The 25,588-nt window shown below is 47.4% G+C and overlaps 1 protein-coding gene and 1 long non-coding RNA gene across 3 annotated transcripts in view; one reads left to right on the top strand and one right to left on the bottom strand.

Moving 5' to 3' along the window:
- The window catches only part of HS3ST1 (heparan sulfate-glucosamine 3-sulfotransferase 1), a 28,982-nt gene extending 17,478 nt beyond the window's left edge, over positions 1–11,504 (bottom strand). Inside the window, exon 1 of one of the 2 annotated variants that reach the window (XM_084865385.1) lies at positions 11,080–11,504. The gene's annotated coding sequence lies outside the window, so the exon portion shown is untranslated. Of the gene's footprint in view, positions 1–8,419; positions 8,496–11,079 lie in introns of those variants that run through there. The other variant, XM_084865386.1, reaches the window with a different exon arrangement.
- Positions 1–25,588, top strand: part of LOC311613108 — a 195,691-nt gene that overhangs the window by 93,290 nt on the left and 76,813 nt on the right. The window lies entirely within an intron of this gene.

Genomic DNA, 25,588 nt, shown 5'->3' with positions numbered 1-25,588 from the left:
TAAACATACTTTTGCCCACAAGTTACAAAGCTGGGGAGGAAAAAAAAAAACGGGGAAACTAGAAGAATATGAAGTTTGTATTTCAGCTGAGGCCAGCCATAACACAGACCTACAGCTGAGCAGTATCCAGCACACTGCAGTATATAAGCACGAATGTAAACAGTTGTTCAAGGGAACAAAGGATCATTTTAGGGTCGCTGTATCCACTAACTGTCCTCTCCCACTGTTTCAGATGTCTGTATGCCTCAGTTTCCCTTTCTGTGATTTTTGGCCTGTGAGCATATGACCTAGTTTTTGGGTGAAGGGACCTGCAGGCTTTTGAGAAAGATTTCCTTCCCTGATGAAAAGAAAAGAGTCTCCCAATCTCGCTCCCTTCCCATACTGGAGCAGATGAGGGAGGCTGCTGGGGCACACCATGGCCCTCTCCCCTGCTGGACAGCCAGCAGCCAGATGGACAGAGGGGACTAGAAGACACCCCACATCTGAATCTTTAATGGCATTCCTGATCTGCTTTTCAAACAAAATCAGGTTTATCAGAGAGAAAAGCTAATGAAGGCTACTAAGGGCTGTGTTATGGACACTTGGTACCAGGCTCTCAAATGGGTGTTTGATGTACATTACAGCATGTGATTCTTCCAGCAAAAAATCATGAGGGCATACAATTCTATTCAGCAGGTAAGGCAACCAAGACTTGGGAAAACAAAGTCATTTCCCAAGTGCCAGAGAGCTTTGGGAGCGGGGGCTGAGTCCCCAGGAACTCCTCTCTGCTCGGGGCTCACAGATGTTCAGGTCTCCCAGAAATGGCCCTTTCCTGGTATGTGTGTGAGGATGGGGTTTGGGATCAGAAGGGGATCAGCATTTCATAGGGAGGAGTCTGGGAGGGAGAGATGTCTCCCTGAACAGCTTTCTAGTAAGAGCTGATGATGAATAAGTGGAAAATTACAACCAAGCCAAAAGAAACAACCAATCATCTGGAAGTCTGAGGAGAACAAGGGGCACCATGGCCAATACCAGCCCAGGAGATCATGTGGGTCCCTTGTCTTCAGCTGCTACTGATGATGGTATGCCATGGAAGAGCACTGTTTACATCATGTTCCATATTCTTCCCGGTTTCACTATTACAGACTATGTGCCCTTCCCTCAAGGTCAGGAGCTTGCCATTGGAGTCCTGAGGAGTCTGGGGGAGGGAAGAGGGTGTGGACCTACTTACATGATTATGTCAGAGGATAGAAGCAGGGAATCCCAATGCAAGCCTTGCTACTAATGTCATTGGATATCCATGCTCTTCAAACCTCTGGTCTGCTTGGGATAGTTTTCCTGCCTGTCTTCTCTTCTGTTTTCTTTTTGACCCTCCCTCTCTCCCCCGCTGGATCTCTTCCCCTCTCCCTCCTTTTCTCTCTCTGTCCATTGTGTCTTCCATCCCTCTTCTACATTGCTCCTTCTAATCTTTTGATCCAGAAATGAAAGCATGATATTGGCTTGAATTATATAAATGAAGACTTAAAGACACAAAGGGGCCGAAACTGGTTTAGCTCAGTGGATACAGTGAAAGGTCCCAGGTTCGATTCTGGTCAAGGGGGTGTGCAGGAGACAGCTGGTCAATGTTTCTCTCTCATCAATATTTCTAGCTCTCTATCCCTCTCCCTTCCTCTCTGTAAAAAATCAATAATATATGTATTTTTTAAAAGACATAAAGGGCTCAGGACTCTAGACTCTCTCCCATGAATATGATGAATTCCATGCATGAGTTCCAGTCTGTGGTCTCTGTGAGGTGACACTGAGTTTGCAAGCGAGAGGCCGACATTGCTTCTGTCATCTCAGTAACAGCACCTTTTTCTCTGAGGCGCCCTGTATATGTTTTACATAACTTCGTTTTAATGCATTGGTAAGTGACCCTCTGCTATAATCTTAATTATGTCCATTCTGCAGCCGTGGAAGCTGAGGCTCAGAGATGAGAAGTAACTCACCTCTTGTTATGTGGCTGAGACGTCGCAAAGTGGATTCTACTGGATCTCTCAGGCTGGTGCGGCCTGCATGCTAACCAGTAGGCGGCTTTGCCTTCTTTCTGTTCCATATTCCATATGAATACATCGTTAGGAAGCAGCTCAGGTTAGTAATATTATATGCAACAGAAACTGGGTATTTCGGCAGAAGCCATATCTCACTATGGAAGAAAGCACAAAGATCTTCTTTGGAAAAGTACGCATGCAACAACAGTCCTGTTACCTTAGTCCCTCACCAGGTTACTCTCTGGGATGCAAATACACCATTGCACAGCCACCCTCATAACAACATACTCCAGCAGCCTGAGGGGAAACCTGGGACTCAGTTTTACAACCTGAGGTCACGGCCTTCGGAGGAGCCAGTCTGAAAGGCCCTCTCACAGCTTTACAAGCCTTGGGTTCCAGGAGGAGGGAGCCATTGCAGGTGTGAGATTGCAAAGCACAAAGCTCCCCTTCAGTGAGCTCACTGGGGCCCTGTGTGAGCCTGTCTCCACATCCGGCCCTCTGGAGATGAGGTGCTGCCTTAGTGGGCCAAGCGCTGCCCTGTGGCCTCATGGGTCTGAAATACCTTCTTCCTAGGGGGTGTTGGAATAACCTGTGCACGCCTTCCAGACCTGGGAGAGACTCTGGTTCACTTATTAAAGGCACTGAACGTTCTGATTTGGTCCACAATTTGTTTGCTTCTTTCAGCAAAAAAGTCAGACTGCCTTGCTCTGATCTGTTATATAGCCCATCAGAGCCAACGACCCTCCCTTTCCTCCTTCAACCAGACCCTGACTAAGTCATTTCACCTTCAAGATTACTGGACTCTATTCTCTCTAACTTCTTAGGGTTCTAGAACTTTCCCCAAAGCAATAGCTCTCAGAATGTCACCACAAGAATAGGGATGTTTGCCCTGGCCGGTGTGGCTCAGTTGGTGGAGCATTGTCCTGGGCACTGAAAGGTCACTGGTTTGATCCTAGATCAGGGCACACGTACAAGTTGTGGGCTCAATCCCAGGTCAGGTGCATTCCCAAGACAAACAATCAATGCTTCTCTCTCACATCAACATTTCTCTATCTTTCTTTCTCTCTCAGAAAAAATCAGTAAAAACATTTTAAAAACAGAATAGGGGTGTTTAAGAAACAATAGGACTTTCCATTACATTTAAATTTCAGAAAACAATAAGTAATTTCTTAAGACTTAGTGTCTTGGATAGACCTGTACTAAAACAGTCTGTGTTGTTGATCTGAAATTAAGATTTAATTGGGGGTCCTCTCTGTTTATTTGGTGAGTCTAGCAACTCCACAGGAGAAGAGTAGACATTTTCTTGAGTATGATGCTAGCCACTTCATATCAGCAGCCCCTTTTAATCCTCATTAGAATGTAGAAAAAGCGAGGCCCCAGAAAGACCGTCTATTTCTCAGGAAGATACAGTCAGCAAGCAGGAGATGAAAAATTCCGGCAGATGTGACTTTGAAAGCCATGTCTTTCCCCACATGAATACCTCCAAAATCTAATCTGGAAACCTGTCATTGATACCTTCTCCCTCCTGCCCACTCAGGACGCAGAGGAAAATCTGGCTGAAGACATCATTTAAGGAAAGTGCAAGCAAGTTTTCCGGAGGAGGCGCTCAGCGCTTTCTCTCCCCGAGCCACTGAAGGGTTGCTTTTTCTGAGTACAGCGAGGCAGGCGAGCTTGCTTTTCATTTCAGCTGCATCTGCAATCCACCTTCCTCCCCTGTATTTTAACTGCTGATACAGGACTCTGATTTACTCTCCTAAACGAAAGAGGGAGGACATTTACATAAAACCATCTACCGCGCGGTGTACCTAATCTGCAGGAATTCTAGGGGAAATTCAACAAGACACAAAATGCAGCCCGGAAAGTGCTGAAATGGAAGTTCCTGATGAATAAAGGACAAAGGGAAGTGTTTTAAATCTAAATATGTCTCTCCGTAGAGTGGATAGAAAATGTGGGCCGCTCGGTCCTCCCAGGATCTCAGGAGCCTCCACCTTGAGCCGTCCCCTCGAGGCCAGTGGAGAGTCTGGGCCCGGGTCCGGGGTCTGCAGCCTTCACTCTGAGGGTCTGAGGAAAGTCCTTCACTTCCAGACCTCAGTTTCCTTAAATAGAGAAAGGGGGGCTCCCAGCTCCCATCTCCCTGAAGGACTGGGTGGAGGAGGAAAAGGAGATGGTGGGTATCATCATACTATGTAAAAGTAAGGAATTGTCATTTTCATTATTTTTATTATTGTTTCTGTCTTCTTCCATTGGTTTCATTTTTTTTTTCAGAAGCAAAGTGCTTTTGCATGGCCAGAAACTACTCTGCAAAGGCTTGTGGGAATGGACTGACCACATTGGGAATCCCTGAAACGGACAAATGAGTTCTCAGGAAGGGTTTGGGGGCTCCCGCGATTTTGATTCCGTTTGATCATCCTTCTTCTGCTTGTCTCTCCATGCCCCTCTCTTTCCTTAAATATGTCTTCCTTCTTTTTAAAAATTTTCTATTTTTATTATTTCAGAGAGGAAGGGAGAGAGAAATAGAAACATCGGTGAGGAGAGAGAATCATTGAGTGGCTGGCTCCTGCGCGCCCCCTGCTGGGGATCAAGTCTGCAACCCGGGCAAGTATTACCATTGACTGGAATGAACCCGGGATCTAGCAGAGGATGCTCTATCCACTGAGCCAAACTGGCTAGGGCTATTTCTTCCCTCTTGAAGCCTTCCCTAATTCTCCGAGGCAGAAATTGTTTATTTTCAGAGCAACTAATTACTAGGAGCACAGATACAGTGTCCCAGAAACTGGTGTCAGAAACGACATCCCGTCCACGTCCTGCTCTCAGAGGGCACCTACTACTTTGAAAGGGGTGGGGGAGAGAGGTTTGAGGGAAAATAGGCAGGGGAGCCCCTGAAGTAACAAGGTAAACACTATTGTACAAAGGCATGCTGTGGAAGAACGTGCTGCCATGAAAGAAAGCAGCGGGTGACTGGAAGGGATGGGGTCTTGGGAAAGACCTGCCCAAGGACACAGGCAGAGATCCAACCATTATGCACTGACCCCTCACAGGTGAAACTCGCAGCTCATCTGACTGCCATGCTCGGCTGCAGGCTCCTCGAGAACAAGAACTGTGTTTTATCTCGTGCTCAGCCTCCCTGGCAACAACACTCAACAGCAACGCCCGGGAGAGAGCTGAGACAGGGTGTATCAGACTTTCAAGGGCATACGTACCTTCCACACAGACAACACATTTTTTAAATACTTCATTTTCGTGATGCAAAAGTGAAATTGCTTAATAAAAAATGCCTTTGCCAGGTAAAGAGATTAAAGCTTTAAAAAATACCTTCACTAATGATAGGGTGCCGACTCCAAGTTCACACCTAAACAGCTCCTGGTGCTAATCAGATGCTGGGTTAAGAACATGATGAAGCTCTGGCCGCTATGGCTCAGTTGGTCAGAGTATCTACCCAGACACCAAAAGCCAGTGGGCTGAATTCCCAGTCAGAGCATATACCCAAGTTGCAGGTTCAATCCCCAGTTGGGATATGTAGGGAAGGCAACCAATAGGTGTTTCTCTCTCACATCAATGTGTGTGTCTCTCTCTTTCCAAACTTCCTCTCTCTAAAATACATTTTTTTAAAAGTTATAAAAGAAAAGATGCTGAGTAAAGACCTCCTTCCCACACTCCTCACTCACCTTAGTAATGGACTTGTTTGGGATCATGTATTAATGTTTTCCATGCTGGTCTATCATTTCCTAGCCCCTGTTGGTTTTGTTTATTAATGTATTCCAGCACTTAATCCAGTCACTGGCACCTGTGCTCCATGAATGTGCTCAATCATCAATCTCATTAAAATTTAGAGTATAGTTAGTTGTCATGAGTTTACTCACAATAGCAACTCCCAGAATATAATCAAAGTTCCAAACTCCCACACCTGAAAACCTTTCCTGTGGGACCATGAAACTTGACTTTGGTTATATGGACTCAGAGACTGAACTCCGAGATCCCTAATTTTACCCGAGCCCCCTGACCCGCTAGCAACTTACTATCTGACATGGGATAGATGTTACTTATCCATCTCCCTCAGATCTGTCTCTTCCACGAGAAGATATGAACAAGGGCACCCCCTGTTTTAATTCCCGGGGTGTCCCCAGTGAGCAGAACATCACTTGGTACATGGTTGCAGCTCAGTAAACACATGTTAATGGAATATATTGCATCGTTGTAACTACTCCTTAGGGCAGGGAAAGGAACCCTGCACACCTCTGTACACGGGAAGGTTGCTCTCTGCAACACAGGCTACTCTGCACAATCTTGCCCTGATATTCTGGGTAACTGATTTTGCTAAGTCTCACATTGCAACCAATTTCTCCCCTGGCCCCCAAAACCAGAGGCCGCAAATTGGGGGCCCTTGGGACAAATGGGAGACCTACCTACATTGGTGTTTTGTTTGGCCCATTTAGTATTATTTTAAAATATTGAATTAGCTGCGAGTATTCGGAAGTCAGTAGATTCTATGTAAAATTGTGAACTTAAGAGACTATCCTGAAAACACACACACACACACACACACACACACACACACACACACATAACAGATCTGGCAAGACTGGGCCTGAGGCCCCCCTGGGAACCCCTGTGCTGGATCCTGGATCCGAGCCATAGCACCCTCCTCCCCCCATACCCAGGCCCAGACTTGTTTCTAAGGTTTTTACTTGCTGGGCCACTGAAATGCATTTGAGTCTGCGCCCCCTGCTGGAAAGCAACCACAAAACATGCAACAGAGGGGGGAAAAGTAAAGAAAAAATGCCCACTGGGATCTATTTCCATTACCCTCAGGCTATTCCTTGGAAGAATGATGTATTCCTTTCTCTGGAACTCTCATGGCTCCACATAACTGTTGACAAATTATGGCCCCGTAAGTATTATTCTAATGGCCCGAAAAGCTAGGAGCTTATTCCTTGTGGGTAGAGGAAGCCAGAACGCCTCACACCAGAGGCAGGCCCAGAGATGAATGGTGAGAGGCTGGGCTGCCGCTCGTGACGGATCAGGCTAACTCAGAGAGAAAGCAGGTTTATTTGGAGACCAGTGACCTCTGGGGATTGATGAGAGGCTGCGGGGCCAGGGCTGGAAAATGAGAAGGATGAGGGGAACCTGGGCACTAAGGAACATGCCAAGTTCACGCCACGGGACTGCACCCCCGGGACACCCTGCCACACCTGTGCGGCTGCACATGCCCCTGGATTTATGACCCACGGTGGTCAGTAAGCACTCTGCTGCCCTGTGTCCTTTAGCTCATTCCTCAAGGCTCCAGGTCTCAGGGGGGATCACCCACGGGGCCCTAGCTCAGGGTCCAGAGATATGGGCAAGGAGAAGAAGCCCCGGCCACTGAAAAGTCTCTCCTGGAGAGGAAGGCTGTGCCCCCTGGATAAGAACGCTGCTTGGTTGCTGGGCACCTTCCAGAGCACAAGAGTCCCCCTGGGCTTGGGGAGTCTCGGTGGCGGTGAGAGGGGGAGGGCGAGCCAGCACAGGTGCGGAATGAGAGCAGGAAGACCTGAGCTTCAGTTTAGAACCCTTTGTACTTCAGAACGTTCATGGACGTTTCTGGTCTGCAGATCACAGACCTTTAAAAATAGAAAAGATGCCATCTGCCTGCGCACAGCCCGTGCAGGATGCCGTGGAGTTGCAATTCAAGCATCCATGTGTGGTTTCAGAAATACTCATCAGACATCGATTAGGGGCCCGGGGACAAACTCTGAACAACGCTGCAAAGGCCATCGAGAGCCAGGGCTTTATGCCGATGACAGATTTAGACCAGGGAGGCCCGGGTCCTCTCCACAGACTGATCATGTGTCACTCCCCCAATGAATATACTCATCTGCAACTGTCCTTCTTTTCCGATCAACCAGTAGCAGGCCCCTTCCTCCAAAAATATATTATCTTAAGACATTCAAAGTGCATTAAGCAAAAAAGAAAAAGAAAAAAAACAAACCTCTAAAATATTTTACCCCAATCCTAAAACCAAGAAAGTAGTGGCCTGAGAAGCCAGGAGGAGGGTTTCAGGTAGGGTGGTCACAGGAGATCCTGGCACCTGCTGTGAAATCCTCTCCATTTAGACCATGTGATCCGCACAGACCCTGCAGACTACAGTGAGCAAGGCAACCAAGGGAATCAAGTTTGGAGGACAGGCAAATAGCCCCGCACATTTAGAATCCGCAAAAGGCTCTTCACACGAATTGTCTCGCTTTCTCATACAAATCTTTCCATCTCTGAGTTGCAGAGGAAGAAGCCAAAGTTCAGAAGGAGGAAAACCATTTGCCTAGCATGTGAGGGAAAGAAGTAGCCTCCAAATTCAGCTAGCACCCCACCATCCCCCCACTCGGAAAGGGCAGCCATGGCACTGGGCCACTCTTGTGATTTGAAAGAAGATAAACACTTACCCCAAAGTGATGGGGAACAGCCCAGGTCCTTCCCAGCACCAGCAGGAAAATTGCGGTTTTCTACAAGAGCTGGAAAGTTCCTGCACTTCCCACCAGAGCTAGAAACTCCTCACTCCTCCAGGACTGTCTCTCAGGGAGGGTCCCTGGCCACATGGCACGATCTGGAACCTGGTGCCTGGGCCATGACCCTGGATCCAGGCTCCATTCCTCGGGACATCAATACATGCTACTGTTTTCCCTCCACCCTCCCCCCACCCCCCCACTCCAAACACTAGCATCAACAGAGAGAACATGACTCAGTACTCCAGGCTGGCGTGTGCCTGTCTGGGTGAATGCCATGGTCTGGGAAAAGCAGGGGGAATGATCAAGCCGTTTTCCCCCAGCCCATCCATCTGCCTGGCCCCTTTCTGGTCGCCAGCACATTTTCGTTCAAGACAAACGTCAGCAGTACCTTTTCTTTCAAGAGCTGGGGGGACTTTTCCAGCAAGAGAGTGTCTTCTTTTTGACATCAAAAGCACAAGCCCCAACTAGACCGAGGAGCCCAAACACAGGCTTCCCAGACACCTAAGCTGTGCCAAGTGCTGCTTCACACACAGGTCGGGGGCCTCCTACCGGGCATGCCAAGGGAGCCTGGAGCCTGGGGGTTTCCTGCTCCCATCCGCAAGCTCAAGGTACCACTTTCTCACCAGTTTTCCAAAACAGAAAGAACATCTTCCATCTTAAAGTTACAGTGCCTTGCTCTCCAGGCAGCCCCGGCCTGGATCTGCAGCCCAGAAAAATGCCCCAGAATCCTCAGGAAGGGACACTCAGTCCATCTCCTGTCCTAATTCACTGCGGGCTGAGGAGTGCTTCGTCACAAAGTCGCCCCTTGTCAAACTCCGCTGGCAGAGTCAGGGGGCCCTCCTGATGCCAGGAGAGGCTCCCTTCAGAGTTGCTCTGGCTCTGCCTGGCGCGGGGGGCACCTTATGTAACAGCATGGTCGGTTTCAAGGTGCTATTTCTGCAGCCCGAGGGGAGGGACGCAGCTGAGCCCTGGAAATGCAAAGCATAGCGCGCGGATCTCTTTGCAGCTACGCTTTCCTCTCCTGGCATCACACCAGGTCAGGCGGATGCTGCTCTCAATTGTTACTGAGAAAGCAGAAGCCAGAGTCAGAATTCCGTAGAAAGATGGGCTTTACCAACGCAGGGAGGCAGAAGTTGGGGTGTCTATTCCCCCCTCCTATTTTTTTTTAAGATGGAATTCCCGAAATTAACCTTTGAGTGGAAGTTGGTCATTGGGTTTCAACAAATTAAGATGAGATCTGGCTGCAAAGCAAGAACTCGGGAGTCCGATGGAGAGACTCCTGCTTGCACGCTGGCTGCTGCCTCAGAAGCCCTGGAAGCGGGCTGGCTCCCGGGCGGGTGAGCAGCGGACTGCGCAGCGGAGCCGGTGGTACCCAGTGCCCAGCGCCCCTGCGGCTGGAGGAGGAGCCGGCTCCGTGCTCCTCTGTGATCCCTGGGCCGCTCTGGCTACGGCTCCCTGCACGCGGTGGACCGCTTCTGGGAGCGCAATTCAAAGACAGTGGATTCGGACTCACCATCCCAATCGACCGCCCTCCTAAAGCATCTTGGTGTAAGACCTGGATAAAAATAGCCCGCAGATAACTGTGGGGGAGGAGCTAGAACCGCGCCAGGCGAGGCGAGGATGCGACTGGTCCTGCAAAGTAGGGGCCCAAGGAGGAGGGATGCGCCCCCGCTCGGGAGAGAGGGCCCGTGTGTTCAAGGAGGTGCCCAGCGAGTCCACGAAGGGTAAGACATACACCGCCAAGCCAGCCCGTGGCACCGAGCACACCGCGTGCCCGGCTCCTGGTCCCGCGGCTCCCCCAGCCCAGCCCGGGTTCTCCCTTCTGTTGGGGGATAGGTGGGGTCAGCAGGAGAGCAGCGCGGTGTGTCTCCGGGCTCCGGGGCGCACCTGGGGAAGTCAGCCTCCTCCAGGGCGCCCACCGCTTGGACCTGGGGATCCGGCTCCCTCCGTGGGTCTGTGTCCCGCCAACCCCTCACCCTCACCCGCCGTCGCCACCCAAGTTGCTGGAAATAGAAACAGAGGCAGGAAGAAAAGAGGAGGATGTACAAAGTAACCGGGAAAATGAGGATAGTGCATAATTGCCATTGGGGAAAGAGGCCACTTGCTGTCAGGCCTGCAGCCTCAGTCTCCCCAAGCATCCCGCCCCTGGGAGATGCCCCTTCTCCTTTCCACTCCAACCGGACAAGGTTCCCCAGCCTGGCTGCTTCCTGGACCTGGGGACTCTGTGCTGACTGTGTCCTCGCCCCAGTTCCCAGCTCCAGGGGTACCGGATCGCTTTCCCTAATGGTCCTGGGGAGCACGGACTCCAGGATCCACCCTCCCGCTCAGGAAGACAAACACCATCCGCTCCAGGAATCTTCAGAAACCCCGATACCTGTCAGCAAAAACAAACTGTCCCCCGGACTTGCAGAGCTGGGGGTGGGGGCTTAGGGGGGCAGGGCGGGAGGTGAGGAGGACAGGAAAGCCCCGTCGCTCCCTCCTGGCCCCCCTACATCCACCACACCTGCTCCAGCTCCGTCTCACCTGGAGCCCCAGCCGGCACCGAGTCCAGGGCGCCAGGTCGGGGCACCTGGAGCGCCCGGCGTCTCACCACTCACCTGAGCTGCGCTGCGGTCCAGCAGGTCCGCCCCCCGAAGTGGGATCTCGGGCTGGGCCATGGGCAGCGTGGTCCAGCAGCGGTGGCCGGCGGAGCGAGCTTCGGGGCACCCCGGGATGCGCAGGAGGGAAGGGGCGCGGGCACCCAGAGACGCGGCAGGCTGTGGTGTGCGCTGCTGCTCGCAGTTGCCTGCGCTGGCGACTTTGCAGGCAGGAGGCTCGGAGCTGAGTCCCTCCGAGGGGAGGAGTCGGAGGAGGAGCAGGAGCAGGAGGAGGGGCCGCGGGAGGCCGGGCCCTGGGGGGAAGAGCGCGTCGGGCAGAGGAAGATCACGAGCGCCCACTGCTGCCAGGCCCGCTCCGGTGCTGCCCGAGTGAGCCCCGCGGGGTGCGGGGCTGTGCGCTCTGAGCTCCGTGCAGCCAGCGGGGCCACCCGGCGCTCGCCGTCAGCAGGCAGGTGTAGGAGGCCTGGGCCCGCCCCCATGGAGCCAAGGCTGCCCGAGTGGCAGTCCCAGGGGGAGGGGAACAGCCCGGCCGGGAGGGTGGGGCCGGGGGAGGACGGAGTGACTGTGCCTTTTGCTGCCAAACTGGCGTGCCCGGTTCACGCCCTTACCCTGCTGGGAAAGGGCAGGTCAGAATCCCCAAGCCACCTCTTCCCCACATTGCAGTCCCACAGGGTCCCCTGGACCCGCGCCCCTTCCTAATGGGTGTGCACCCCGTTCTCCCTTCCTGCTGGGTGACCCACCTTAGGCTCTGATTCTCCCTGCGCAGCCTGGGAAGCAGAGGGAGGCATCTTCTCAGGCTCCCCGAGGGGCCTGGATGGGACCCCCACCGCGAGGCTGCCTGAGCCAGGATCCCCGTGAGGAGCGTGCTTCCCAGCGCTCTTGAAGCCATGGAGCAGGCCCTCGCCCTCCGGTTTGGTTCGGTGCCTAGCAGTGCATGAGGATCTTTCAGGAGAGCTCAGAGAATTCTGCGCTGCCTTGCTAGTGCTGGATTGGAACCTCAGCTCTGACACTGAGCGGATCTCCCTGTCCTTCCCCATTACAGCAGGTGGGAGGCTGTCTAGGAGAATGGTTAGCGTTCAGCAGTTCACCTCACAGGGAAGATCTCCAGGGGCTTGGGGCTGGGACCTCCTTGGAGAAGCGGGGCTGCCTGCTTACCCTCTCAACCAACACAAAGCAAGTCGCTTCTCGGGCAGATCATCAAACTTGTTTTTAAAAATCCCAAAGAAACATCAAAATACAACAGAATATATATATGATTCCATCTTAGAAATAATGGAAGATAAATTTTTGGAAGAATTCAACTATGTCACTAGAGTTTTGAAAGTCTTTTATTAACTTTGCTTAGTTTAAAAATACTCTTCCATCTAAAGAATGGTTTCCATAGTGTCAGGGAGGAAGTTACCTGTGAGTAGCTGGGGTGGGGCCTGCCCTGGGGTGCTAGCAGCTGTCAGACCAACGTTGCTTCTCTGTGGGAGGTCCAGCATCCAGCGGATCTCCTGTGAGTAGGTTCCATACCTGTTCTTGAGTAAACTCAGAGCAAAATGACACAACCTCCATGAGACCTTACTAAGGCACTGGACTAATTATAATAAAATTTACAATGAGGTTTTGACACACACATACACACACACACACACACACACACACACACAGCTTGTGGGTTTCTCTGTATGCATTGTGGGTAAGGGCATGCAAACAAGGATTATTGTTACAAAGCATTTTTCTGTCAATCATTCCCAAATGCAAATCAAAGTCTCCACCCAGAAAATACCTAATTTAAACCATACAACCAGGAGTTCAGGGCCATGGACTCTTCCCGGGCCTACTCCTTACTTGGAATGTATCTCCCATCAATCCCACTTTGCTTTACTTTCATTTGGTTGGCCTTCAAATCTTTTCTGCATTGATGAGAACTAAGGTCCTAGCAAGGAACCCCAATCCATAACATCTTTTTGGCTCCGTGACTCGCATTGCACAAACCATAAGTTCTCTGGCCACCAGGCTGGAGAAAGGGCTTCTTGTCCAGGACCAGGAGGGGGGAGCGGTAATTCTAGTTAAAAGGGGATAGCTGCCTTCAAGCGGAAAACTACAGTAAAATATGAGCACCCCGCAATGAACTGGCACCGACAATATAAGGTACCTTCCTTCCAGTCTGGACAAGCAGACATTCTCAGGAGACTGGGGCCTGAGGGGCCTTGTGGAGGTATCCGAGGGTCTCTCTCGTGAAGTGCCAAGACCTCCAGAATACAACTGTAATTAAACTTGACCCCTCAGGGAACGGATATATGGTTTGGTCCCCCAGCATTCCGGCTCCTCACGGGTGTTTTAGACAGTTGGGGAGAGAAACTGAGATACACCAGCAGATCGAGGATAATATTAGGTTTCATGGCCTCTGGGCGCCTCCTCCAAAAGCAGTGCACTCTGACCCCCACATTGATCCCTAAGAATTCTACTCGCAGTCATGACTTCCCACACCCACATTCTCTGTATAATCCTAGCATCCATGCGTTGCTACAGTTTAATGCACCTCACCTGCCCAGCTGGGCTGCTTGACCTCCACTCTGCTTGCCTCTTTGCTAGTATTGTATTCAAGGACAGTGTTGCATTTGTCAGTAGGTTCAAAACTGGATACTCAGACAGGAATCACCTTTTAGGATGGAAAATAGAATCTCCTCCTTACCTAAGAAGTTGTAGGGAACATCATCACTGGCCCAACTCTTTAACTTGGTGCCTGGTAGCTTGTATCTTTTCTGGAAAGAAGGGAGGCTCTAATACTAAAGTTCTGCATCCGGCTACCTGGAAACAGAACTCTTTTTACTCTACACTTACTAGACTGGCTGCCCTTTCAGAAAGCAAAGCAATGGCCATCATTTTCTGGCTGATAAAGCAAAAGCCAGGAGCATCTGTGATGCAAGGCCAAGTCTTATTTTGGAAAATAAGATTTTAGGGGTTTTAATGTCTTTGGCTACCTCTTTGAGCTAGGTTAATGTTGACATGCCATATATACAATCTAATAAAAAGGGAAAATGCTAATTGACCCTCATGCTGTCACAAAGATGGTGGCACCCACAGCCAATAAGAAGAGAATATGCTCATTGACTGTCCCACCCTTAAAGATGGCAACACTCACAGCCACAAGATGGCAGTGCCCAGTCCCTCAGCCCCACCAGAGTCCCCAAGTCCTTTTAGCCACACCGGGGGAGGGGGGGTCAGGGGGAAGGGGGAGAGGGAGGAGGGGGTAGCAGGTGCACTGTGCAGCTGGACCTGCCCTCAGCGCCCAGCCACCCAGAGCTGGCCTAAGGCACAGGCAAGCCTCAGATAGTGGCTTCCCAGCTTCCCAGGGCTGGCCTGAACCACGGGCAACCAGGGCCGGCCAAGGCTTGCACTGCTGGCAGTGGCAGCAGCAGTGGTGTGATGGGGTGTCGCCTTCCCTTTATCGCCGGGTCATCTCCCACCCCTGAGGGCCCCAGACTGTGAGAGGGGGCAGGCTGGGATGAGGAACATCCCCTCCAGTGCATGAATTTTCATGCACTGGGCATCTAGTCCTAATATATAAAAAGCCACGGGCTGACATGACTGAAAAAAACAAATGGAGGACCAAACAGACTGCTTGAGGTGACCAGGCTGGCAGAGGGGGCAGTAAGGGGTGACCAGGCTGGTGGTGGGGGGCAGTTTTGGGTGATCAGGCCAGCAGAGGGGAACAGTTGGGGACAACCAGGCTGGCAGGGAGGGTAGTTAGGGGCAACCAGGCAGGCAGGCAGGTGAGCAGTTAGGAGCCAGCAGTCCCAGATTTGAGAGGGTGCAGGTTGGGCTGAAGGACCACCCCCACCCCCATACATGAATTTCGTATACTGGTCCTCTAGTCTATAAGCAACCATTATAGTAGAATGACCAGAATGACCAGTCTCTATGATGCACACTGACCATCAGGAGGCAGATGCTCAATACAGGAACTGCCCCTGCTGGTCAGTGTGATCCCATAGTGGGAGCGCTGCTCAGCCAGAATCTGGGCTCATGGCTGGTGAGTGTAGTGGCAATGGCAGGACCCTCTCCTGCTTCTGCAACAGCACTAAGGAGTAGCAAGCTGAGCAGAAAGGAGCAGCAAGCAGGCAGGTGGTAAGGAACAAGGGGTCCCAGATTGAGAATTTTGTGCACTGGGCCACTAGTGTTATATAATGTTAACATATAACACACACACACACACACACACAGACACACACACATACACACACACAATATATATATATATATATATATATATATATATATATATATATATATATGTATATATGAATTTATATGTACCTATATGTATATATGTATATGAATTTTTAAAGTCAATTTAAAGCCCCACTTTGAAAAGCCTTAGCATTTAAATTCACATTATTTTTAAAAGAAGTGCTTTTCCCCACATTCTATGAAGCTGTGTAAAACCATGTACGAGGTTGTGTGGGTCAAATGGTAGTCGAAGATAAGCCCTTGCCAATTACTGGTGTCCTTAAGCTCCTACCAGCAGCTAAGCCCAGTGCAGATCATGAGCTCTTCAAAATAAGGAGCTGCTTTGATGTCTTAAGTCGATATGATTATTTTTCCATAAGAGTTCAAAGTGCTTTTGTGCTCAGAGTCTGAATCTCACAGTTCATTTGCCAGATGCACAGGGAGGTGGGCCGTGTGATTTGTACTCAGGGAGTCAAAGGCAGGTTAATGAATCTGCTTAGTTCCCCACTGCAAGTCCCACAAAGGAACTAGAACCCAGGCCTGAGCCCTAAGTCTCTGTTGGAAGCTTCACTTGCAAGAAGTTACTCTGAGCAGATCTGGTGAGCAACAAGAATTTGAGGACTGAACTTTGAGCTTCTCTCATTTTTTTTTCCTTTCAGCCAACATTCATTGATCAAGGATCAATGGTCTTATGGTTTGATAAATAACACAGTTTTAATTGGCTCTTTTGTTCTTACTTAGTTTTATGTCTCTGCCAAGACACTTGTCATTTCCTAAACCCCCACCCTTGACCTCTTCTGGGCATGAGGTAGATTTCCTAACAGGCATTTACATATCACCCAAACTCAGCTCTGTTATAACATAAACATTTTATTAAAAATGTTGCTTAAAGATCTGTCTTCCCCACTAGATTAGAAGGGCTTTGAGTGCAGGCACCATAATTTTGTTATTGCTCCCAAAATTTTGCATGATATCTGAAATGCAGTATACTCTTCAAAAAGGAGGTGGGCTTCTAAGTGAACTTTCCTTGAGGAGTCATGGCTTATTGTTTAGGTCAGACATAGTGATCCTTAACTGGAAAAGTGTCTGCCACTTCTTAGTGTTTGGCCCGAGACCCTCTTCCTCAGTGTCATCAACTGGAAAATCAAAGTACAAAGTCTTTATTGAGCATCTAGACTCTGCTACATGAAGTGAAGACATCACCACTGCCCTGAGGGAGCAGAAAATTGCATCTCAAGATGAACACCCACAACCTATTACTACCCAAACTCACTGACATCAGTTCGGTTGCAAATTGCATTCTGCAGAAAACAAAGGCTGAAAGGGTAAATGGAAACAAACCAACTGATCTAGGAGTTTGGTCCATCAGCAGTCATCACACCAGCGGACAGGTACTCAAGGCTTTTGTGCCAGGCACTGTGCAAGACGGATTCCATGGGTTTCACGTTTTGCCCTTTCCCCAACCTTCTTAGAAGGTATGATTTCTTCATGTAGCAAAAAAGGAACATGGAAGTTTCAAGTCATGACATCCATCAGTGGGAGTAATTCCGGCACCATGGGAGGATGCAATTTATCCCACGTAGCTGCATATCCAATGAAAATTAAACTCCTTGTTTAGTGCTCTCTGTATTTGAATGGTTTGCTTAGGTTTTCTTTTTAATTGTTGTCTTTTACCCAGGTATGTGATGGAAGAGGGAGGCCAGGAGAAGGGGAGGGGGGAAGAAAGAGGGAAGAGCTTGCTCTTTAGGGAGATGTCCAGGATCTATAGTCTCTCTGCTGGCCGGGACTCCATGTGATTTTATCTGTAACTCTTGTGTGTGGGCCTCTCCTGCAAAGCTTTTCCTCCCATAATGGCTATTTGAATCTTTCAGGTTAATAGCATGAATACTAAGCAGTCCAGTGGGATTCTTTATAAACAGAGGAAATTGGGATCAGGTTAAAAATCCAATTTTAATAAACTTTCCAGGGCCTGATTTAGATGGTGCACTAATGGCTCTTCCTGCTGAATCACCCGAAAAGTCAAGTGGGTTTTTCAAAGGTCCGTGTTGTATGGGAAGCTTGATGGGTATTGTCGAATGGTAATTGTGCTTCCCTGACTTCACAGAAGAGATTGAGTGTAAAACTGATGGGAGCAGCTATGAAATGCTGCTGTACATAGAACGGGTTGGGTGGAGGGGAGGACGTTGGGTTTGAGAGATATTTTTCACTCCTTTAACCAAAACAAAGAGAGCATGATTACACTGTGTGAATGCGGTATCCTCAAATACCTCCCCTAATTTGATGGTGCTGAAGTTTAGAATTCTTTCTACTTTTTTTGCTTTGCTAATTCCTAGAGCACTGGGCTTGTGAAAGAAAAATAAAATGAGGGTCATATTCCCCGAACATGTGGTTTGTGAAGGATTGTGGTTCATTCCAACTCAGCTTAGCCATCATATGCCTCCTCCCACCAGCCCCACCCTACTACCCCATATTCACCTGTATGTCTTTGAAAAGAATCCAGCCCTCTACAATCAATAGATTGTTTGATGTTTTTCTGAAAACAGGATTTTTCCTCCCTATGATGACACCAATCTACTCCTGGCATATGTGGTTACTGAGTGGAATTATAACCTTTGTCCTTGTGGGAGCTATCCTTCAACAAAATTGATAAGTTAACTAAAAATTACATATCATGAGTGCATTGAGGTAAGATAAAATATTATTCTTATTTATTTAAATACTAGAGGCCCGATGCATGAAGATTCATGCAAGAATGGGTCTTCCTTCCCCTGGCTACCAGAACTGCCTTCGCTCTGGCCGGATCTGCTTTTTTGCTCTGGCCTGGAGCCACCTTTCCACCTTCCTATGCTGCCCAGAGGCCTTGAGTGGCTGGGGCAGCGAGGAATACCTGCATCATTGCCATGGTGACAATGCAAGCGCCCCACCCCACTCCAGGCCACTGGTGCCTGCATATGCAAATTAACCTGTCATCTTTGTTGGGCTTATTTGCATACGCACTCCTAGTTGGCTAGTGAGCATCAACAAGGTATGGTTAATTTGCATCTTACTTTTTTATTAGTGTAGATTTCCTGAGACCTAGAAGCTCATTTTCCTTCTGGTTTCAAAAGGAATTAAAACATTTTGGAGAGCCTCTGAAAGTACCTTGGCCTCCTCTGACATCTGATGGAGAGGTTGGTCCTGCATAGATGAGACGTTACAGAGAATGAATGCTTCATTGATTCAGGTGAGGTACGTATGATAAATGCAATTTCATAGCCATGTCTCACAGTCTGTTTCTTGTGTTGGATAAACAACTCTAGACAACACATGGCTTTGATTTCTGATCACGTGTCTGACTTTGCCCCAAATTACACAGATCGGTGCTGCAATATTGCAGGCCCAAAGTGGCCCTGCTGAGCACAGGATGCCCTTTTGAAGAAATTGTGGTGCACTCGTTTATTCCAAGTTTGCTGGGAGTAAAACTTTGATGAGCAGGTCCTGATGCTTTTCTTTTTTAGGCTTTATTCAAGGATAGTAGGAGGTTTACACTCTTTGGAAAAAGAGAGAGATTTTTCTGTCTCCAGCCACAGCTCCATCAGTTCCAATGAAACACTTACTTGGGTGTGTCTTATATAGCAGCCCTGTGGTAGGTATATGGGCAAATATTTATAAAAATAAATTTAATACCCTGTTTCCTCGAAAATAAGACAGTGTCTTATATTAATTTTTTCTCCCAAAGTTGCGTTAGGTCTTATTTTCAGGGGATGTCTTATCTTTCCATGTGCTAGGTCTTATTTTCGGAGGATGTCTTATTTTCAGGGAAACACGGTATATAAAATGATTTGTTTTATTAAATTTAATAAAATGTAACCCCTTACCTAAAAGAGCTCACAGACATGCAAGAACAGAAAAATTACGATTCCCGTCCAATAATCATTATGAACCCCTTGTCCTCTCTATACTAGGAAGCTCCAAGGAGCACTTGGTCTGTAGTTCTCACTCTCTCGTGTCTACCCTAAACTCTCAGCTTCAAGTGCATATGCTTTTTCTAGCAGCTCTCTCCTCTTGGAGTCCCCACTGATGTGCTCTGGGGTGTGGCCCTATTGTCCTTGAAAATCTACAGTATTCCCTTCCCCTTTCTAAGCCTTGGTTTCATTCCAAATTTAAAATAGAGCCAAAGCTCTGAGAATTCTCTTTCCTCACTTTTGATACACTTGTCTTATGAAAGGGTTTATAACAACACCCATAGGAGCTACCTATATACAGGTTTTTTTTTCCTTTATGATAGTAATACATATTTCACAGAATGCCTTGAAGCTCAGGCAATATAGCTCTTAAATGAAAAATAATAGCATTTTATACTTAAAGTGATCAAATATCAATATTTATTGTAGCCCTAGAGGGTTTGGCTCAGTGGATAGAGCATCCACCTGTGGACTAAAAGGTCCTGGTTTCGATACCTGGTCAGGGTACATGCCTGAGTTTCTGGCTCAATCCCCAATAGGAACCATTCAGGAGGCAGCCAATCAAAGACTCTCTCTCATCATTGATGTGTCTGTCTCTCTCTTTCTCACCTTTCCCTCTGAAATCAATAAAAATATATTAAAATATTTATTGTAAATGAATGTAAAGATGGCTACAGTATTCTTCAATGCTCATTCCTCAGCAATGTGTGTGAAATCCAGCCTCTCTCTGCATGGAGCTGAAGTGCATTGTTGCTCTGTGTGGCACTATGAGTACACTGAATGTCCTCGGGCTTTCCACTGTTGATGGCATTTCGGTGTTTCCAACCTGGGACCTTCCCAAGTCATGCTTCTGTGAACAATCTTGTGCATGTTTTTGGTGCACAGATGCAGATGCTTACATTCATTCTATACTTTGGCATGGGATTGTTGTTTTGCAGAAGTTCAAATGCGCAGTCTGAGTGGTTAATGCCAAAGTGTTTCCAAAGAGGTTAAACCGGCACTCTCTCACCAGTAGCATGTGAGTTTCCATCTCTCTGCTTCTTGCCCAGAACTTGGAAGTATTGTCTGTTTCATTTTAGGCACTCTGTTAAGTAGGTAGCCTAAGTCATTTGGACTTCTGTGTGAATGAAGTTGAGCACATTTTTCTATGTGTAAAGATTATGGGGGTGTCCTCTTTCATGAAGTGCTTATTTATGTCTTTGGCCTATTTTTGCACTGAGTTGTTTATCTTTTTGTTATTGATTAATAGAAGACCTTGACATATTGGGTCAAGTTCCTGTGCCTCTATATACTATATAATAAAGGGCAAATATGTTAATTAGACTGATCAGCAGAATGACGATCCAGACATCCTCTGGACGACCTTCTGTATGGAATAGGAGCTGTGAGACCCAGTCATGGCAACTGGCATGCAAGGGCCAGCTGAGGCTGCGAGGGGATGTGAGGGGCTGTGAGGGCTGGCCGAAGCATGCATCGGGCCTCTAGTTCTTATATATAAAATGGGAAGAATAATAATGCCTATCCCACATAATGTTGTTATAAGGGTTTTCTATGAGTCAATACATGTAAAAGCTTAGAACTGTATGTGGCCCACAGTAAGGGCTCAGTAGACATTTACTGTGGTGTTTAGCCAAGATCACAGTGCTAGCAGATTTAGACTCTCAAGAGGCCTAACTCCCATCTACAAGACTTCACCTTGGGAAAAGCAACTTTACCCTTCCAGAAGGATAGGAATGCACTATAGCCACCCCTAATGATGTCCAACCAGGGCCCTTGGGGTAGCTTTACAGAGAAATGCTGCTGTGATTTTCTTATCCTCACCTCACTACCTTTAAAGTAACAAACCTGTTCTTTTCCTCTGAGGAGACCAAGGTGGTGGCATTCAAATAGAAAATGACTGAAGAAGCATCCAGCTCACAGCCATTGTATGGAGCACTTGGCATTTGGCCTCTTCATTCCCAAAGTTTTAACAGAATGATGTTGAACCAGTAGGTTAACAAACACAAAACCTCTCCGAACTCAGCTATAAAGAGCATTAAAAATTAAAGGATGTGCAATGTGATCAATGAAGTGTTTTAGGCTAAGTGTCCCTCTCTGCCCCATGCAACTTCCCTTGGTTCACCAGCCACGCTTAGGAAAACAGGGACCATTTTTCTTTTTCCCTGTTGGGAATTGCTGTGCTCCCCGTGGCCAAGGCAGCAATGATTTCTTAAAAGCAAACAAATACACTGTAATCAGCCAGCTTTTCTCCCTCCATGTGTGAAATTTTCACAAATACATTAAAAAAAAAATCTCTCTTTTGAGGAGGGAAGCGTGAGGAGAACTATAATTTCCTCCTTTACAACCTCAAATGACAATCTTTCATTTATTATTCCTCAGGGAGAACAGCCACTAATATCGCCCTTCTAGGTCCCTTAATGAAATTCAGTTTCTTCTATTCCTCTCTTGATTTACTCTCTTTCCTTCCTGGATTAACCTAGCCGTGCGTCATTGTAACTTCTCAACTGTTAAATTTCATTTCCCTCATTTAAATGTCTATAGAGTTCCCTTCCCCAGTGGAAAGTTGGTATATTTTTTTCACTTCTTTTGTGAGACAAGAAAACTGGCCTACTTAGATCAGAGCTAGCTAACTTACAGACCTTCTCACTGAAATGTATTATCCCATTAATAAGTATACAGGCATGGGCACAACTATACACCTACTTTGTATGACAACTGTAAACTTATCCAACTGTATACCTACTCTGTAGGACGACTGTAAAAATATCTTTGCAGACCACTGTATGTACGAACAGTGCTTTTGCCAAGGAGAATGGTTGGCCCAAGAGTGTAGTGAAAATGATCTTCTCCTTCCTTGAAGCCTCTTGAAAGAGTTACGTCTCTCACAAATCGTGTCCTCTTAACTCCCACTCCCAGGGCATTGTAGGAAACTGTTATTTTCTAGTTATATGCTCTTGTTTCCTTGTAGGGGGTTATTCAGCCCCACCTATCTCTGTATAGTGCCTCCCTGTGGCACCTCTCTGTCCATTGATGGGGTTGGTGTTGCGACATGCTTCAGCCAATGAAATGTGAGCAGATAAACATTATCTGAGAGGATAATATATGCTCTAAGGCCTAACAAATTTCTACCAGTTTTATTTCTCTTCTCCATTTGAAGTTCCTTCATCCTGATTCCCAGGATGAGAATGCACATGGAGCCACAGGAGCCCAGCAGTGGCCTCCTACTTGCGAAATGAGCAAGAAGCAAATGTCTGAGGCTTGGGGCTCGTTGGTTACTTTCCATCTGTCATCAAAATTTCTTTGTTCACTTTTCTTGTTCAAGGGACCTTCCTAGAAGACAGGGATGCACCTTCTTTTATATGAGTATCTGTCTAGTCCAGAGCTTGGAAGGCAGTAGGAACTGATGGATGTTTGTTGAGTAGCTAAATGACTTGATGAAGACCTCCAGTTATTAGTATCTATTCTTCACTAAGGCAACTCTGCCTACTGAGAGATTTTTGTCACCCTGAGCAAAAATCTGATCCTACCAGGCTTCCATTATGGGTATTGGTCTTATTCCTTGGGCTCATATAAAAACTCTAACACCTCCTTCGTAAGACAGTTCTTTAGAGTTTTAAAACAATGGCACTACTCACTTCAGAAGTTTGTCTTTGCAGATTAAATATTTCTGCCCTCACTGTTTTGTTACTGTCCATGGTTTCAACCTCCTCCAACTCCTGGGGACTTTCCTTCAGAGGTGTTCTAATTTGCCCATGACTCTTCTCGAATGTGGGATATGGAATTAGCTCCAGCCTCCATGTGGGGAAGGAGCACCACAAGTCAGAAAGGGTCATCTCCTCTGGACTAATCCTCTGTCTGGACTAATTACACGGAGTCTAACATAGCCTTTGCTATTTTTGGCAGCCACTTCTCTAGGCTGACTCATATGCAGTCAACTAAATCCCTTAAGTCTTATTCACAAGCCTTTATTACCAAGCTCTGCCTCAACTTGTGTGATAGGTTTAGGGGCCTCCAATGTGTATCATAACACTTTTCCTTGTTAAATGTTCCACCTCATTTCACTTGGTTCATTGGTCCTGTCTATTTGGGAAAGAAAGACTTTATTTCTGGGAATGGTCATTCAACTACAAGCCAACAGACAGGGAAAACAACATCGTCCCATCAACTCTGGCATGACTAATGAGCCCCCTCATCAGGTTCAAGAGCATGCACTTGACTGTATTGCATACTGTGGTGTCTTTGCTTCATTTTTCCAGGAGAACAGAAGAGCAGCATTTATTTATGGGTAACAGACTTGGCTCCCATGATCTCTACCACCTAGTATTCATGCCTTTGCTAATTCCCTTTGCTTGAGTGTGGCTGTGTACTCTAACTTGCTTCAATCTACTAGAATATGGCAAAGGTTGTAGGAAAAGTGTGATTGCATGTGCATGGTTACACCACATGAGATTGTCGCATTGTTGGGTGAGGAGACTCTCCTTGCTGGCTGTGAAGAAGTCATGCATGTTGTGAGCTGCCTTATGGAGCAAAGCAAGGAACTGAGAGCAGCTTTTAAGTGACAGTCAGCTAGACACTGAGGTCCTCAGTCTTACAGCTTTCAAGAGGTGGATGCTGCCAACAGTCACATGGTCCTGGAAGGGGTTCCTTCCTCAGCCGAACCTTGATGTGAGGCTACAGCCCTGGCCATCTCCTTGATTGCCACTTTCATTGAGACTCTGAAGCAGAGAGCTCAGCCAATTCAGGCCTGGACTCCTGATCCACAACCACTATGGTACAATAAATGTATATTGTTGTAAGTAGCTAGGTTCTTTGCTAATTATTACTCAGCCATATGTAACTAATATTCCATAAAATCGTATAATAGCAACCAAATTTAGTCAGAATCCAATGACATCATGAAGCCCAGAAAATACACCCATTGTCTCTTTTTTTGCAGGTTGGGTCAACTTATAGAAACTTAGATGACCCATGTACCACACCACCAGGATGTTAAAAGACCACCTAATATCCCAATCGCAGACAATAGAGATTTCTTTCCTAGTATTTGTCCAAAATGACCTTCTGCCCATCTATCTCATTCAGTGGTCCAGCTCTTTTCTTTTCCTGCCTTTTGGATCCCTTGCTTTTGTACCTAGATCTGAGTATTTTGTTCCTGCCCTCCCAGCCTCTGAACTTTGATACTTTATTGAATCAGTGTGCCAAGTCTTGATCTCTCTCGCACTCTAATGGAAGGCATTTCCATATTGGTTTTGTTATACCTGTATCTTCCAGGTCTGTTTCTACCAGGCCACCTGCCAAAAAAGAAGCACCTGATGTTTTTGGCCGCTTAATGGTGAAAAGCCTCCAGCCTGTAGTGTGACCTTCTACACAATAATAACAATAATAGATATTGGTGATGTCTGTGGGGTCAATTCAAGCATTTTGTTATTTCCACTGGGGTTCTTTTCCACTTTGAGCACCATGCTTGTCATTGCCATCATCATAATAAAATTCTGTGCACATCTTCCCATGTAAAAGAAGAGACTTATAAGTACTAGTGGCTAAGTCTTAAGTCACTTGCATACATGTACCGATGGACCACTGGTGAATGACCTCAGGCCATGTTTTATAATTCCTGGGAAAGTGATAGAAGTCATAAGGCTTGATTAAATCCTGCTTGTCACTCTGATGGCTCAGAGACTGGCCACTGGGGCCTGAGGGAAAAGCTGATGACTCGGCCTTTGTGTTTTGACCAGCCAGGCTATTTTTACATGCAGCTGAGCTGCAGAGACAGAAATGGCTCCTGGATTCCCTTAGTCCTATGCACTTTAAATGCTATGTATTTATATATAGAGAGAGAACCCAGGAGCCCAGGAACCGCTCACTCAGGTTTGTTCTTTAAAATCAAAAGGACCTTTGAGCTGGGGACATGGGTTTCCTCTTAGACATGACCTTTCTGGTTCATGCAATTTCCCTTAATGTATTACTGCTGAGGCAAAACATATGCTATGAGCAACTTGAATCACACCCAGGGGAAGCCCTAGATTTATAGAGAGATCAGAAGTAGGACTAAGCTAATGACTGTTCAAACCCTGAATCTTATCAACAGAAAAACAGGAACTCGGAAAGGTGAAATGCCTAGATCTAATTTACGCAGTGAACTAAAGGCAGCATCCAGATTTGATTTCAAGCGAGGTCACCATGCTTTTCTTTGAAAGTTCATAAAGAAATGAAAGGCTAGAGAGGATAGTCAATCACTCCAAATACTTGGAGGAGAGGTGACCTAGAACAAAGCATGCTGGCCCTGAGAAAACAGGCAACAGAGCCAAAGATGGGAATTCACCATCTCTGTCTAGACTGTGAGGAGT

This window comes from Pipistrellus hanaki (genome assembly GCF_964339955.1).
Source record: "Pipistrellus hanaki genome assembly, chromosome: 1".
Classification (NCBI taxonomy): domain Eukaryota; kingdom Metazoa; phylum Chordata; class Mammalia; order Chiroptera; family Vespertilionidae; genus Pipistrellus; species Pipistrellus hanaki.
This window is presented reverse-complemented; position numbering and strand designations above follow the sequence as displayed.